The 17,689-nt window shown below is 41.6% G+C and overlaps 1 protein-coding gene across 1 annotated transcript in view; it reads right to left on the minus strand.

Annotated features, from left to right (window-relative positions):
• The window catches only part of LOC146799897 (cytosolic phospholipase A2 gamma-like), a 668,494-nt gene that overhangs the window by 250,305 nt on the left and 400,500 nt on the right, over nucleotides 1-17,689 (minus strand). The window lies entirely within an intron of this gene.

The following is a 17,689-nucleotide window of genomic DNA, read 5'->3' on the forward strand; positions in this document are numbered from 1 at the left end:
ATGCTCTGACACAGCACTTGTTCAAAACACTTAGATCTCACATGACATCCATGACCGGGGCAGTAAAGCAGCCTAGAATTAGTTGCTCACACTTCCCTATGACCTGGGTGGATTTGGGGCCCTGGACTTACACCTATATTACTTATGTTCACAGGCTCAATTTGCCCATTACTGGTTATATCCCCCTACATATATGCTAAGTCTAATGACTGAAGGAAATAAATCATATCCCATTCCCCTCAAAGCAATTCTGCCACACAGAACACAAGACAGTGGGGTGACTCTAGGACATGATGACCACATATATTTTGATTGAGTTCACATCTGTGGCATTATGCGGCATGGATGTTTAATGATAGTATAAATAACACTGATTGGCAGGATATTTTACATGTGGATATGATGTAAACATTTAATAAAAAGAATAATAATAAAAAGTTTTGAGTTGGAATGGTGAATCTGAACGCCTCACAGTCTAGCCCTTTCCCCAATGTTGTTCAGTTTGGAATGGAAATGGCTATGTTTTGAGTGGGAATAGTAAATCTGAACCCCACAACATTCAGCATTTTTCACAACATGGTTACTTTTTGAGTGAGCTTAGTACATTTTCAATAAAAAAGTATTCATTATTTCAGAATATGTGTAATTACATATATGATATAGGTGTAGTATACATCAAGCCTGGGAGAAATATTAATGATGCTGGAGTAATATCAGTAATTATGTACTACTCTTATGATGTGAAATTACTAAATTCATGCCAGCTTGAGTAATTAGGGGCAAAACTCCCACTACAGGAAGCAGGAGCACAGGAACAATGAATTAAAAGAGAGTGAGCGGCTGCTGGCTACTGCTGTTCATGCCGGACACGCCAGACCTGTGTATGGAAGAGGAGTCTCCACGCTGAAAAGGGGTAGCAATTGAGCGCCGCCATTACTGTCTATTACTCGAGGTCCTTGGACTTACCATGGGTGTGGACTCAAACACATAGAAGAACAACTTTTTGATTTTGAAAGATTGGGCGATTGAGTGCATTCACTTATTGGTGTGGTAGTAGGACCCGCTGAATTGGAAAGAGGAACGTGGACCAGAATATGTACCTACAGTAACTCTGATACTAAATTATAAAAGTGTATATCCTAAAATTTGAAAGTGTCTAGAATGAGTATCGGGAAACTCCGAGCCGAAGACTCTGCGAAACATTATAGTTGCCCTGAAGAAGCCTGAAAGGGTGAAAGGCGTTGGCTGTTTTGCTGCTATACATACAAAACTGACATAAAAAAAGACTAATAACATTTCTGGCTACAGAAATCATTTATTCTGCCATTGTCTGTGATGAATGAAAGAGATTAACTCTTTGGTCATTATAGCATTGCCTCTCCCGTATTTCTGTATATCTGTTTTATATTTGAAACCAAATTGGTGGCTGGTTTCAGGAGGTGGGCATTTGTTGGACCACTACTGGTTGAAACTAACTAATATGTATTAGATATTGTACAAGAACACAAGTAATTGGTGCAGCATCTTATACCCTGCCACTGTTCTCACTGTGTATGTAGCCTACTGCTGTTCATGCCCTGTAGCAATTAGTACTATTTTCTTAGTGAAAAAATTAATCCTCTGCCTATTCTGGATGCAAAGGTGCCATTTATCACTAGTAAAATAGCATTAAATGTTGGATTACGCTTCTCCCATATTTGCAAGTAATTTTGAGAACATTTTGAGTAATTACTTTAGAGAGAATTTTGCCACTTTACATACATTTTTATTTTTAGTTATACAATATTTTCAAACATGTTGTACAGTAATTGTTAACAAATCTGTCATTCTTTACATTATTTATATATTTTAAACACTTTTATATTGAAAAATGTATTTTATGATTTCTATATGTTCTACATTTTTTTACCAAAGGATCATTTGGTAACATTTGTGCATGTTATTCGTTTTAGTGGCAAGATGGAGATGTTCAGCTTTAGATAAGCAAGTATTTGTAATTGTAATTGGATGTTGTTTTGTGTTTTCTTAATTTAGTGTAACATGCATTATTTTATGGCATTTTGGTAGCCCTTCTTGTGAAATGTACAGTGTAATTGTTTTTTATATGTGCGTTCCATGTGTTTTTGTGTCATTGATATTAATGCTTGTTGTACTATGCTTTGTTTTGTAGTAGAGGTGCAAGTGTTATTTTGCATGGGTTTATATGTTTTTTCTATACAGGTTTTTATTTTCATACACTGGAATTTATTTTTAACCTGTATGTGTTTTATTGTTATATTTAAGTAACAAACACTTGATTATGTTTTGACGAGTTATTTTTTTTAACTTTTCTGCAATTTTTTTGGTTTTCCTGGAGTGCTATTAGTTTATTTTTATTTATTTTTACATTACATTTTCTATGGTTAAATTCATAAATATTTTCTGGGATTGTATTTTTTGGATCATTATTCCACTGACCAGGATTTCAGTTATGAAATCATACATTTTATTTTATTTTTCTATGACTGGGTGGGTAATGTCATTTCTTTGTGTGTTATGTTTCTTTAATTATCATCTATACATCTATTTTAATGGTGTTAGCATATTTTATAGGTGGTAGAAAAGAGTTTGTTTACATAAAATAATGTTGGTTGTTTTGCATCGTATATTTAAATATTCATAAATATTTATTATAGTTTATTTTAATCATCAATCTGATTTTTTGTTTTTGAATAGTTGTTTATTGAGAGTGGTTTTTGAAAGCTGCATTAATGCTGTTAAGAAATAAATATTAATTAACTATGAGTGTTTTTATTTTAGAAAGTTTAAAAAGTGTTGTAATGGTGTTGTAATGTAGTCTGTTTAGTGAGCCTAGATAAGGTACGCCGGGTTATTAGCAAAGAGTTATTTTTTGAAGATTGGAAGTTCATGTATGTGCTTAATTTTTTTGGCGACTTTTGGTTGAGTTGGGTTAAGGATCGTTCCTTTCTTAGCCCTGGGTAAATGTGATTTTTCAGTATTTCTAGGAATTGGAGGAGTGTAGGAGAGTTTCTTCCAAGTGTTACTTGGGGGACATAGTGGTGTCATAGGCTAGCATAGGTGTTCCCCGATGGAATGCAATACTTGGGCAGACGTCTGTAGTCTGATCAGTGCAGTTGATCAACACATGTAACCTCAAAACAATTCATTAGTAGAGCTAGTTTAGTTTCATGGTATTGGTAGTAGGGGAAATTAAGTAGCATGCCATAACATTTATTGACTTCTGTTTCAGAAACTTATGCTAACGATGCAAGTTTTTTATTTCATTTCGAAATTATAGGATAGTTGCATATTGTAAGAAATTGGATTATTATTTGGGGTGGACGATTGCCACCTGATGGAATAGTCATAACTCTTCTCTGGGTAAACCCGCAAAGGTGCAAAATTAATCTGAGCTTAACACAATGGTAGCTAAGGCACAGTGTATTTATCAGCTAACAAAAAAGTCAAAACATCGAAACACTTAAGCAGTAACAGAATTCCCAAACTGGATTAGAAAAATTGAGTGAAATGTGATAAACCTAATGATACCAAAATGATAAAATTCCAATAAGAGGAACCAGAGATATTAATATAGCTGTAAGTATACCTCACTGTACACATTTAAGGCTTTCCTCTCAGAGCTTAACTTCACCCAGGTTTGCAATGAACGCATCCACAACAAGGGCTCCACCCTCAATTTAATCATAGCTAAGCTTAAAATGATACAGTTGTAAAGCATTTCACCGTGTGACTGGTCGGATCTTTACATAATCTCTTTTCACATCCTAGAGAAGGTACTATCTAGACAAGGTCAACCTCATAAGAACAAACAGTGGTCTAGGAATCTAAGAGACAATCATGTAAAGGACCTAACCTCTGTTAGAAATAGCTAATTCTCTCCAACTCCTAACATGAACAAGTCTGGATGACCTCACTGAACACTATACTCGACATTGTTGCTCTGAAGCAACTCAAGAGGTTAACGGTCAAACAGTCCAAACCCTGGTTCAATGGCTCCCTCAATGAGGAGCGAGGCAAACTAAGGCTCTCGGAGAGATTATGGAGAAACTCTCCTTCCCTAACAAACCTCAAACAACTGAGGAGAGCAAGACATTCTTACAATAAACATATCCACAGCATGAAAGCAGAACGCTTTAGATCTCAACTAGACAACGCCCAAAACAGAACTAAAAAACTATTTGAAATCATAAAACAACAAGCTAACCAATCAAACGACCAACCATCTGCTCCCAAGATATCTCTCCCCAGTGAGGAGGTCTTCTCTGCACATTTTATCGAACTGCAACTTGCATCACAAAACAGGCTTCATCGGACCCAGCCCATTACATCGATATGCCAAACCTCAGAGAGTGCTCCATCCTACAGAGACATAGACCTTACTCCAAAAAATAATACATCATGGAATAATTTCAGACTTCCTGACAATGTAGAGCTACAAAAAATCAAAAGTCATTAAAACCCTCTAATAATTTCCATGATCCTTTGCCGGCCAAATTCTTCACGGATCTACCATTCTCCCACTTTGGTCCTTGATTATCCATGAATCGCTACTACAGGGTAGGGTTCTTGAGTGCCTAAAGATAGGGCAAGTCTCCCCCTTCCAAAAAAATGTGATGTAGACCTATCTGATCCCAACAATTTCCATCCAATCTCCAATAGCATGACTCTAGCTAAACTTCTTGAGAAATGCAAACACATACAACTGTGCAATCACATCGAAAAGTTTCAGTTGCTTGACCAATACCAATCTGGTTTTAGAGCAGGGCATAGTACTGAAACGGCTCTAACCCACATTGTTTATGACGCCTTGAGTGTAATTTAAAAAACAAATCTTTTTATTATTTAAACAATAATGCAAACTTTGTCTTGCATACATCATGCAGAATCACATACTTAATTTGTTACAGTGAATGTGGTTCACAATTTGGGCCTGCCTTGAGTCAATTTGACCAAAATGATCCTTGCCTACTTATCCTTCTTGATCTATCCTCGGCGTTTGACACGGTCAAACACGAAAACCTAATTGATCTTCTGGGAAAAAGGATGGTGATAGCAGGCTCGGTCTTAAATTGGTTTGCCTAGTTCCAACAGAATAGAACGCAAAGAATCAAACTTAACCATTCCCTCTTTAACAGTACACCAGTTTTAATTGAAGTGCCTCAAGGTACCACACTCTCACCTACACTCTACAACTTGTTCATAGAACCCCTCACAGAAATCCTGAAACGTTCAAACATACAATACCACATGTACGCTAATAATATGCAACTTTAAATGAAAATGGCCTCTCTGGAAGACATCAAAACTCTGAACTGTGTTCTTCTGAAAACTCAACAATGGTTAACTCACAATCACTTATGCTTAATACTCTCATGACTGAAATCCTTCTGATTGCCCCGCCCACCCACACCACACCCATTCAAGACTGGCTCAAACAACTTATGGCCCTCATCGGCGATCCACATGTTGTTGATTCCGCTAAATCTCTAGGCATTATGCTAGACAAATACCTGAATATGCAAGACCACATCAGCATAACAACTATGGGAGCCAACTACCATCTCAACACTCTTAGGAAAATCAAGCCGCTCTTGCCTCCTGCGGACCTGCAACTTGCAGTCCAGTTCCTAGTGACCTCCCGTGTGGAATGTTGAATTGTGACTTTGGCTGGATTGCCTAGAACTAGACTGGCCACTCTCAGGGCCGCTCTGAATTCAGCAGCCAGACTCATCACGTGCTCACAAAAACATGATCACATCATACCTGACCTATTTCAGCTCAACTGGCTATCGCTCCAAGATCGGATTAGGTTCATGATTGCCTGCCTGACGCACAAAGCTCTTTATTATTGTAATACCCCCACTTACCTGGCAAAAAAGCTCGAACTCTCTGGTATGAATCAGATCCTTAGAAGCTCCAGGACCCTCCTGCTGAAATTTCACAGATTCAAAAAGAAAAAACCTACAACCGCTCCTTCCTGGGTCTGGCCCCAAGAATTTGGAATGTTCTTCCGCCCGATGTCCATTCTAAACCTTTGACCTCCTTATTCAAAAAACAAGTCAAAGGTGTTCTCCTGAATAACCAGCTGCTACAATCGTCCTGAAGGCAATATAACTAACTTTTATACCCTACAGACAACAAGACTATCTCATTCGTTGAGGCATTTTCAGGATGCAGCTTATGTTCTCGCTACATGTTCAACAAGTTTGGCTTTGCCCTTACTGGGTTAGTTTACTAGAAATGTTTATGATGTTTGCTTGCTTAGTGACCAATTTGATCCTTTTTTCTGCTGCACAGTGCTTTGATAACCCTTCAGGTCATGTTCACGCTATTGAAAACCTTTAAAATAAATACATAATTGAAATAAGTAGAAACAGCTCCAAAAAGTGCTAAGTGCCAATGACAGTGTATGGTCAAGATAGACCAGTATCCAGATGTGATTTCAGGCTTACTGTGATGGGGCCCAGTTTGCATACAGCAGCTAGGTTCATCCCTGTCAAAGATTTAATCTTCTGACTTCAGGCCTTATTTAGAGTTCGGTGGATGTATTATTCCATTACAATCATGAAGCATGCCCCATCTACCATATTACAATTGCATAATGTCCAGTGGCACTTGTATTACAGAGGACAGGAAATCCTTCGGAGTTGTAATGGAGTAACCCGCCTGCTGAACTCTAAATCAGGCCGTTAGACTTAAGTCCCAACATTTCAGGGTTTCTGGAGCAGCTTCTCCGGGTCAACTTTAAGGCTTCGAGAAACTCAGGGGCAGCACCTAGGTGCCTAGACGCACTCCAACAGGGACCACTAGCAAGGTCCTGTCAAGGTCCAGTTGCTACTGGTCAGCTGGGCACTAAAGGGAAAAAGCCTCTTGCAACTTGTTGTATCCCTGTAGTCACACAGGAAGCCAGCTAATTGACCCTTGGAGTTTGCTTCTTTGTCCTGGGTACAAGGAGAAACAGGTCCAGTCCTTCAAGGCTCCTCTCTTGGTCGCAGACAGCAGGTCAAGTCCCTTTGATCTGGTCCTGTAGGTTTTAGTCCACCAAAATCTTTTTTAGAACTACCACTATATCTTAACATTTCTTTAAAAATATGGCTACAATGTAAGGGGTCCAGCAAGGTGTGGTGTACAAGATGGCTGCAAGACGCACGGCTCCATAGGCATGGGATCACATTCTGTGTACCTGCCATATTTGTTGTTGTCATCATATTTCTAAAGCGCCTGGATACTCCAAAACGGGAGTGTTCCGGCGCTAGGAGGTCATACTACTATGGTTACACACATTGGATTTATTTAAGATTGCCAAGTTTAGAGTTTTGTTTACGGAAAATCTATTTAGAGCTTTCCTGTCTTAGATCCCAGGGGAGAGAGTTCCACAATTTGAGGGCCAGCAGGCTGGGGGAACAGCCTCCTGACCAGGCTCCTTTCACTCTAGGCACTGCCGCTAATCTGGCCTCAGAGCATCTCAGGCATCGATTTGGGCGACAGGGCTTCATCAGGGTGTGAAAGTAGTGGCGTCCTTTGCCATTTAAAATTCTTCAGTAGCAAAAACATAGGGCTTTGAATACTACTCTGTTTTTTACTGGGAGCCAGTGCAGATTTTTGAGTGCTGATACTATGGAAGAGCGCCTGGGAATATTTAGGAGTAGCCGAGCTGCTGCATTTTGCACTCTTTGCAGCATTTTGTGTCTGCCTTGAGTGACACCCAGATAGAAAACATTGCAGTAGTCTATTCTGGAGGTCAGGAAAGCTTGAATTACAGTTTTCCTGTCCGCTGCAGGGATGAGGTCAAGATCTTACTTAGCATTTTCAAAATCCCAAAGCATTCCCCTAATACCTTAGATATCTGGTTGTAAAACTGCAAATTATTGTCAAACCATATTTCCAGGTTCTCTATTTTTGGTTTGGGGGTTGGAACTGCGCCTAGGATCTCCGGCCACCATGCTGTAGACCAGATAGAATGCTGCTTTCCTATGACTAATACCTCTGTTTTCTCAGCATTTAATCTGGGACAGATCTGGTCCGTCCAGTCCACCAGGCTCACCAGACAGGAGCGAAAATCAGCCATGGGTGTCCGGCTATCCCGAGACAGGGTGATGACACTATTTTTACACCGTTGCTCTTAACTACATCAGCTAGGGGTCTGGTATGCAAATTGAAAAGGGTTGGACTCAACGTGAAGCCCTGTGGGACCCCTGCTGGAGTGTGACCAACTCTGAGGAGCATGTCTGTTGAACCCCCTGATAGGTGCAGTTCTGCAGGAAGCTGGCCAGCCATTTTGAAGCAAGCCCTGTGACTTTATATGACCACAACCGTTTAACTAGAAAGTCGTGCGACACGATGTTGAACGCTGCACTGAGGTCAAACATAATAAGTGCTGCTGTTTTGCTTTCATCTGTTAGGAGTCTCAGACGCGAGTGTAGATTCTGTGCTAACTTGGGGACGGAAACCCGATTAGGTTTCATGTAGCAGATGTTTGGTCTTGATATAGTTCATCAGTTGTCGATTTCCATGCTTCTTCACTAACTTCAAGAAAAAATGAAGCAGAGGGATTGGTCTGAAATTTTCAGGCTTGTCTACATCTTGATTCAGATATTTAAGCAGAGGCATCACTGTTGCGTGTTTACATTTCTGCAGGAGTTGGCCTAAGTTAAACGACTGGTTAATCAGTTCACATAAGTCGGGTAAGATGGCCTCTAAGCCTCATTTTTAGAATCATAGGAGGAGCTGAATCGTTTAGGGACCCCAATTTTATTTACAGGGCTAGTGCATGCAGTCCTGATATTGTCATAGTGTTTTTCCTGGATAAACCATTTATGGGATTTAATGGTTCTAGCCAGATCATAGAATTAGAGCTCTCTCTAGCTTTTAAGGGGAAAGATTTATAGATCTTAGAAATTTTGGTGGAGAAAAATTGGGCAATTTGATTGCATTTCTCCACGAGGACACTATACTAGGGGCAACTCACTCCAAGGAGGATAAAGATTTAACTCGCTAGAACAGTTGTCAAGATGAGTTTTGGGCTTGCACCATTTGCTGGGTGTAAAATTGACTATGTACCATCCTGGCCTGCTTGTAGTAAGATTGTCTTGCCATGTCATAGTTGGACTTTGGTATGGTATTATATTCTTTAAGCCATAGGCACTCTATTTGTTCACAAGCTTTTTTTTGCAGATGCAGAAGGAACTCCTCATTGAACCACTTTGCAGAGGGTAAAGAGCGAGTTGTTCGGCTTGTGATCAGAGGGGCTAAGTGGTCCAGTGCATTCATAATCCAGTGCTCTACTTGTGTGTTAGCTGCCTCTAGTTTGCAGATTAAGGTGGAGTAGTTATTTTCCAGAGTCTCTGCGAAGGACGCTAAGTCTCTGTGAAGGATGCTGGCATGACTTTGGCCCACTTTCTCCTTGGTCTGTACTCACTGCCTGATAACAGCAGGGTATCTTAACTTGAAAGGACACTAGAAAATGGTATGACCATGCCACAGTGTGTTTGCATGTCGGTGCTCACTTGAGCCATCCACCCTTAAAGTTGACCCTCCATAGTCCTAACAACGCTCACTACACCCCTCCCCCCTATGTGATTCTCATACATACCGCCATGCACTCCACACCGACTTGTCTAGCATCACAAAGTGATCTATTCTCACACACTGAAAGTCCACCCAACATACTCCACTCCCCCACTCTCTGACAAAACCTGCAGACCCTAATAACTCCCACTAAATGCTGTACAACCCCTCCAACACTCACAGCACCACTTTACATTGCCACAGCACCACCAGCAAACATTGTACACCAACTGATTGGACCAGTCCCCAACTCTGAACTAAGGAACAGCACCTCATAACATGAAACCTGCCTACAATAATCCTCAACTCTCAATCACTATCTACAACATTAACTCTCCAATGACAAGTCCTAAATGAACACCATAACAAGTTATACTCCATTACTTCACATACCAAAGAAAACAATCTTGATCTCTTCTACACAAAATTCTGTCTGCTGAATGTTACTGTATGCTACCTGAGCTCTAGGCTATTAGCTCTCTTTGACTCTATACCCAAGCTGAGGGCACAGTACCCCTGGCACTCAGTGCCAAGGAGTAGTTGTATACCTCTCCAAAATCAATTCTCTTCTGATCTCTCCCAGACTGATGTTGCTGACTTACTTGTAAGTTACAACATTCCAACACTCCTAGCTACCTCCTGCGCCTCAACTCGCACTATTGTAACCAACTCAAACTAACACACAGTACTGATTATTTCAGAGACTTGGTCCGAACTACTCCTACCCAAAGCAGGCATCGGCTTACCGAATCATAATTCCAATTCCTACTAATTGGTCTTGACACCCCCTCTCCCTACTCCTAATCAGTCAGCTCGGCTTTACAGTGAATGCTTCATATCTGCAGATCAGGAATGAAGCCAACGCTGATAATTTTAAACACTATCACACATCAAAAAATGTACTACTAATCGTTGTAGAGGCCTGGTTCAATGACACTTCCCACAAAATATCCAATCTTCTATTTCCTTCAAACTATCCCATCATCAGGAACATTCATATAGGGAGAGTTTGGAGAGACTTTGCAGTGAGATAACTGACAGCTCTTAGTACACATTCCAATGCCTTACTCTGGACCTATGCATTCAACACATACCTCCTTTCAGACGAAATGCAATTCATCACCAATTGGGATTCCAAAACCAATTTTATTCACTGGATTCCTCTGCTACCAATAAAAATAACCGTCCGTCAAAGTTGTGGCTGGCAAGATAAATTATACCTGCTGCAGTTCAGAGTGATATGTGTAGGGTGGAGAAGGTCAACATGTTTCATGCTCAAAGTCGTCCAATAGGATCTATGGCATTTCTTCAGGACCAGGGGATCCTCATGTACTCAAATATAGACAGTCAAAAATGTGTAGAGGGAGTTCACGTCCCCTGTGCTCTGGACTAGATCGAAGTCCTGTGTGAAGGTGCAAGTATAAAAAAATAAAAGTCCACCTTCTGGAGAGCACCTGGAGGGTGAAAGACAAATAAGTTGACATAGGCAAAAGATCACAGTCACTTATGGTTAAAGGAGGTGTTTAGCCTACACATATCAATCTGAGCTTCAGCAGGTATAATTTTCCTTGCCAGTGACGACTTTGACAGTCAATTGTTTTTATTGGTAGCAGAGGAATCCAGTGAATAAAACTGGTTTTGAAATCCCCTAGCTATTTTTAACCCACAGCTTTTATTTCCCACTTCTACTCACTACTCATACACCCCCAAATCACCAGCTAACTTCACTCAGGCAGCCAGAAAAGACCTCCAGCAAAGAGCCCCACTGAGGGGCCCGTTGGGCATTGCTGCACCAGTCCAACGAGGAGCCGCCCTATGATGAAGCATGACACCCTTCAGGGTGTGTGAGGGCCCTTGCTCCTTATTGGAGGTACTCCATCTATAGTTTCCATTCTATACGTGGAACACCCCACATCACTTTCCTTTTCTTTTCTCCTACCCCCGCCCCCTCCACACCCTCCTTAGGAACTGAATAGTTTTGTTCTTGCCATATCTATTAGGGGCCTGTATGCTGAACCTACCAAACCCCTGTCCCTCTTGTTTGTGATAACAATTTTACACTACTGGGACATGCAAAATGTTAAAGAACATGTTCAACTTTTTAAATACAATTCGCCCTGTCAAACTTATATGTAATAGAGAGGGAGTCTTAGGCCTGGCAAGTAGTTTGTTTTGTCAAGTCGAATATGCAGTGTAAAACTGCATGCAGGCTGCTATGGCAGTTTTAAGAGGCTACTTAAGTGGATGGCACAATATGTGAACAGGCCCATTTGTGGCCCACCATATAAAGCCCTGTGTATATCCTACACCACTTTAGTAGGGACTTATAAGTAAATTAAAAATGCCAATCATTGTGAGGCAATTTTACTATGCTTTAGGTAGTGAGAAGAACCAGTTTTGCCCTTGTGAGTTAGTGGTAAAGTGCACAGAGTCCTAAGGACAACAAAAACAGATACAGAAAAACAGGAGTGGAGAAGGCAAAATGTTTGGGGTCAGACCACCCTAAAGCTGACAGGTCTACCTCTCTCAGTGTATGTACCAGTACCTGTGGATTGGTCCATCCAATTTCTTATTGCTTTCTTGTTGCAACTTTCTCAGTAACCATGAGCCAAATGCAAACAGCGATTTTCTGGTTTTGTGACACCAACAACATCAACATACTTAGCAATATGACTGCCCATCAATCCCATCACAGATGTCAGGTACTCAACTGCTTAATGTTTTGACAGTCTTCTAGCTCTGCTTAATGAGGTAGCTCTGAACCAAAGCAAAAAGAAAATAACTAAACGTTCAGCTCCATGGTTTATTATGTGTAAGCCACATACATCCGTCAATGTAAAGTAGACCTATTTATATTCCAATCCTTTATATGCTTTTTCTTAAGATTTTGGTCGTTAGGCTGAGTTCTACTGTTCACCACATAGGACATGAAAGACTTGTAGTGCAAAAAGTGCTAATGTATACAGTATATGGCATGATCTGTGTAACTTACACACATCAGCTCCTGTGAAATCAAATATATCAGACACTTGTAAGCAATGTTTCCTCTAATTTTATTCCTCTGTGTGCGGCAGTGTAGGGTCTATGTGCGCTGCAGCCATGGCTATGTGCGCACGGAACCAGACAGCGCGTGTGGGTGCAGCGCCACATATCTCTCCAAACTTATGCTTAAACAAGTGAATAGACAGTGCATTTCCACACATACAGCACCAAATTAAGGGTCTTAAGGCAGGTTTGCAATTTAGATACACACGGCATGACATGAATTGGTTACACAGGCAAGTACACTTCGGGTTTCGAAAAGCACAAGACTCCAATGGTGGTCCCATCATGAGAGTTTACTGCTGTAGGTGTAATGTTACTTGTTGTATTATATATCTGGATGACGAGACAGAAAGAAGCAACATAATACCAGCCGGCGGCACACTAGGCTAAGCAGAGAGATTTCTAACTTACCTGTTACCTAGAAGAAATGCAGCAAGTCCAAAAGAACGACATGTGCTTTACACGTCGTGCTTTTGGACTTTGGGCAGCCAACTTCCACTCGGCACAGCCAGGGCCGCCTTTAACACTGGTGGCGGCCTGTGCAACAATGTTTGTTGGCGTCCCCCCAATGGCCACCTCTACCACGGATTCCCTCACTCGCACCCTTTAATAGCGGCCCTCAAGTCTCCAGAACCACTGTCTCTCTGATTCATTTAGTTTTATAGCCCCACTCATACCAGTGTAAGGTGTCAGAGCACTTTACACCACACACACATTGCACAAAGACAACCATAGGTGTGTAAATCAGTGTATAGGAAGTGTTACACCAGACAGGACTACAAGGTGTAGTGTAGGAGTAACAGGTCATCGATACTAGTAGGCAAAATAGTTTAAGAGTGCTTATTCTGGTAAAGTACAAATTCAGAATTTAAAATGTAACACCATTGTTAGAGGTTCTCTTAAAAAAAAACAAGAATTGTTTTTTTTACCCAAATGAACCCTTTAGGCAAGATTAGGATAATGAAAGACAGGGCAAAAAACACATATTGCTCTAACATAATACTTGCAGTTAACACGCCGCTGTTTGATGACAGTTAATAGTTCAATGCTCTATATTAGGATTTTGACTTACAAACCACAAGTAACAAAATGAGCTCTCTTACAGAAGCAGTAACCCACTGACCTATTTACATTACATGCACTTTGTGATCTGCAAGGTACACGTTCTTAGCAGCAGGCATTTTAACCCACTGAGCGACTTTGGGATGAGTCAAAACTTCCACTAGACAAACCTCCGTCTCTTTCCAGGAAGACGATTAATCACCGGTGCTCTCTAGACATTTTAATTGATGCCTGAAAATTGCTGGAGGCCAGGAACACACAGGTACTTTAAAAATGTTAATATACTTGCACAAATGATGCCTCCACCCCAAGTCAGTGCCCGGTGTGGTGGCACCGATCTGGAGCCGGCCCTGGGCACAGCTTTCAGCCAAAGGGTTTGTCTGCATGGAGAAACGTCTGCCATTCCCTGCATCCAACTCTTCACAAGCGGACAACACCCTCGTTATATGTATAGTCAGCTGCATGCAGCAAAGCCTGGCAGCGGCCGTGGCCTATCTCCATGCACAGCTCACAATCTGGCAGCCAACTACTGCTGCGTATAACTTTTAGGAGGCTTGACTGCAGCAAGCCCAAAAGCATGATGCGTGCTTTACACATAGCTGCCAAGGAGTCCACAGTTGCACGAGAGAACTCTGATCTCTCTGTAGCAGGAACTTGAATAACCACCACGGATTCACTGAGTGCTGGGTATGGTCTCATAGCACTTTTAAAATCTAGGGACCATCTGTGATTCTGGGGTACTTGTCGACTGGAGTCAAAGCGGCATGGTTAACTGGTATTTGGTTCTGTTTCATTCACTAATAATTACACAGAAATTATATAAGTGTCACTCATAGGAATCAGAAATCTTGGCAGCTATGGCTCTGTCTCACCCGAGCTGTCAGCTGAGCAGAGCGCACATGCATCTGCCTGCGCCAGCCACAACAGAGACCTGTACCGCCGGTGAGGGGCTGGTGACATGATTAAGGTGGCGGCAAAATAGAGGCGGGAGACAACGCCTATTCACGGCAAAATAGAGGCGTCTTTTCTTTTTGCACTTGCTGCATTGCTTTTTTAGGTCTCGCTGAGCCCCAGCGCTTGCGCTGGCTCGAAGAAACATTTTGTATGTGGGATTTTCAAAGTGCTGCTGGCTGGCCTAACGCTTGCGTTCACGCGATCGTGCACGCGCGCAGCCGGCTGCCAGCAGCACTTTGAAAACTCGTGTGCGTCATCGCTATCACTTTCGCTTTCAGAGCGATCGCGATGACGCACGCGCACACACAACTCCCGCTTCTCCCCCTCCCCCACCACATTTTGCGTCTCCGGCCGCTCGCGCGCGGCCAACGCTTGTTACTCCGCTCACACAGGTAAGGCAGGTCATAAGATCTAACAAATCGCCTTGTTCCTATCCTTACTCTTCTACTCGCTTCATCGATTCCGGAACATTCAAAATGTTGCTTTAATGCTTTTCATTTGGGTTTTGTCTACCTCTATTCTGCCCTCTTTTTCTTTACTGCTTTGATGTGCTTCTTACGCCCCTTCCCTTCCCCATACGTGCCCACCATATCAGCCTCCAGACCTAGGGCAGTACTCCACCCCGCACCCCCCACACACACCTTCTACCTTTATCGAAGCCTAAAATCTATCCAACGTTTTTGTGTTAGACCTGATTAAACGCAGCTTCTCACACTATCACAAACGAACTGGAGAATCCCACTCTGTTCCACTTATTCTATGTTCAGACCAGCTCTGTTCGGATTGCAGAAGGGTTTTGCAGATAACTTTGCATTATTTGTTTGAATGCTCGGTTATCTTAGGCTTACTTTCTATTGACTCCACACTCCACACCCCTCACCCCCCATTATGTCTTATTCGGTTTTCTTTTGCCAACATATAGAAAGAATGTTTGGAAATCTCTTCTGAGAACTTAACCCAGTGAGACTCGCGCAGAAAACTATCATTTTGTGATAACCTCCTCTTGGCGTTTCTTTAATGTGTACCCATCAGGATGCCTTTCTGGGGGTTAAAGCGCTACAGAATAGAAATAATACCAATGATGATGTCAGACGGCTAGCGTCTGTGTCATACGTCTATGATAGAGCTGCCTATCTACAGTAGGTACTCCTGCTGCATACATAGCAATCCCTAGTGTGGTGCTCATGTTTCGGAGGATGCTGATGCCATGGCTAACCGCATAGAATCTCAGACTCACTGTGCAAGACCTTCCCGCTTAAAACCAGGCAGGTAATAATGATGGACGCCTCAGAACTGCACATTTAGGCTTTGTGCCAGAATCGGGACTTTAAGGATACTTTCTCCAATGCAAGAAGTGCTTGTGTGATCCGAGAGTAATCAGAGTAAGCTAAACATAAATTATAATAATCATCAGCCACTAATTTAAGAAGGAAAGTTGATTGCTCCTGATTTGATTGATGCACATTTGAATTGTGGAGAGGAGAGAGAATGGTTGAAATGCCAAGAAGCGCTCTTGGTAATGTACTTGCATGCAGCCTCGCAGAGACTGTTTATGCCTACTTGGAGATGGAATTATGAAAAGAGACGTCTAAGCATGAAGTAGGAAGCAGGCCACTTGAACCTTTCTTCCACCAAGCAGTGCATCCATCCATCTTTACTCTCCTGGCAGTACGTAGATTTAATTTGCTCCTTATTTTCAGAGACCGAGTTGACGTTGGCACTCTTGAATGGACATCGGGTCTGTTCTTGTTATTGGCTAACAAGCATTTGCAGTTCAATAGATCTCGCATTTTAGAAACTTTGTCCTATTGGTATTGTAAGTGATAACGCCTTTTATTATTGCAGGTTTTTTTAAACACATAAATATAAGGCATTGTCATTTACAATGCCAGTAGCTCAAAATCTCGCAATTGCGAGACCTATTGCATTGCAAATGCTTGTTAATGGGCCGTGGCTGGGGCTGTTTGTAACCATTTGTGAAAATATTTGTTAATTGCAGACTGTCATGCGCTGCAATTAACAAACATATTTATAGAATGGCTCAGGATCAGCCCCAGCCGCGCTCCATTAAGAGAAGAAATGCAGCAAGTCCAAAAGCACGATGTGTGCTTTACATGTCGTGCTTTTGGACTTGCTGCATTTCTTCTCTTAATGGAGCGCGGCTGGGGCTGATCGTGAGCCATTGTGAAAATATGTTTGTTAATTGCATCGCATGATGGTGCTGCAATTAGCAAATATTTTCACAAAGGGCCACCAACAGCCCACAGCCACGGCCCATTAGGAAAGAAGTGCTGGAGCCACGTGCCAAGCAATGTTCCCCAAAACAGAGAAATTACAGTTTTCGCGCCGCTCGCGTCTTAAAAGCGGCGGCGCGTAAGCATTAACAGGATGTGTGCGCGCTTCCCTCGGGTCACTACGCGCTCGGGGGTTAGTGAGGTGCGCGCGCACCTTACAGGGAACTCTGCTTGTAAGCCTTTTCTGTATATATGTAATATTTCATTTACTTTTTTGTACATTATTCAAACTATTAATATTCATTTCATAGCAAAGCATAGAATACTTAGCTAGATTGTTTTTCTGGCCTCAAAGATTCTTCGTGTATGTTAATAATTAGAGATAGATAGATAGATAGATAGATAGATAGATAGATAGATAGATAGATAGATAGATAGATAGATAGATAGATAGATAGATAGATAGATAGATAGATAGATAGATAGATAGATAGATAGATAGATAGATAGATAGATAGATAGATAGATAGATAGATAGATAGATAGATAGATAGATAGATAGATAGATAGATGGATAGCTAGATGGATGGACAGACAGATGGATGGACAGACAGTTGATTGGACAGACAAATGGATGGACAGACTGACTGCTTTTGTGAGGTTTTTGTTTTGTGCTCCAAATTCCTCTATTATTATTCATGTCTGCAATCAGCATATGAAAGTGCAGGTCAATAAGAATTTAAGCAGTTTGTGGGATACATGACGGTGTGACCACGTATTAGAAGGAATAAACTACCCTCTACTGT

Source organism: Triturus cristatus, chromosome 8 (genome assembly GCF_964204655.1).
Source record: "Triturus cristatus chromosome 8, aTriCri1.1, whole genome shotgun sequence".
In the NCBI taxonomy this organism is placed as follows: Eukaryota; Metazoa; Chordata; class Amphibia; order Caudata; family Salamandridae; genus Triturus; species Triturus cristatus.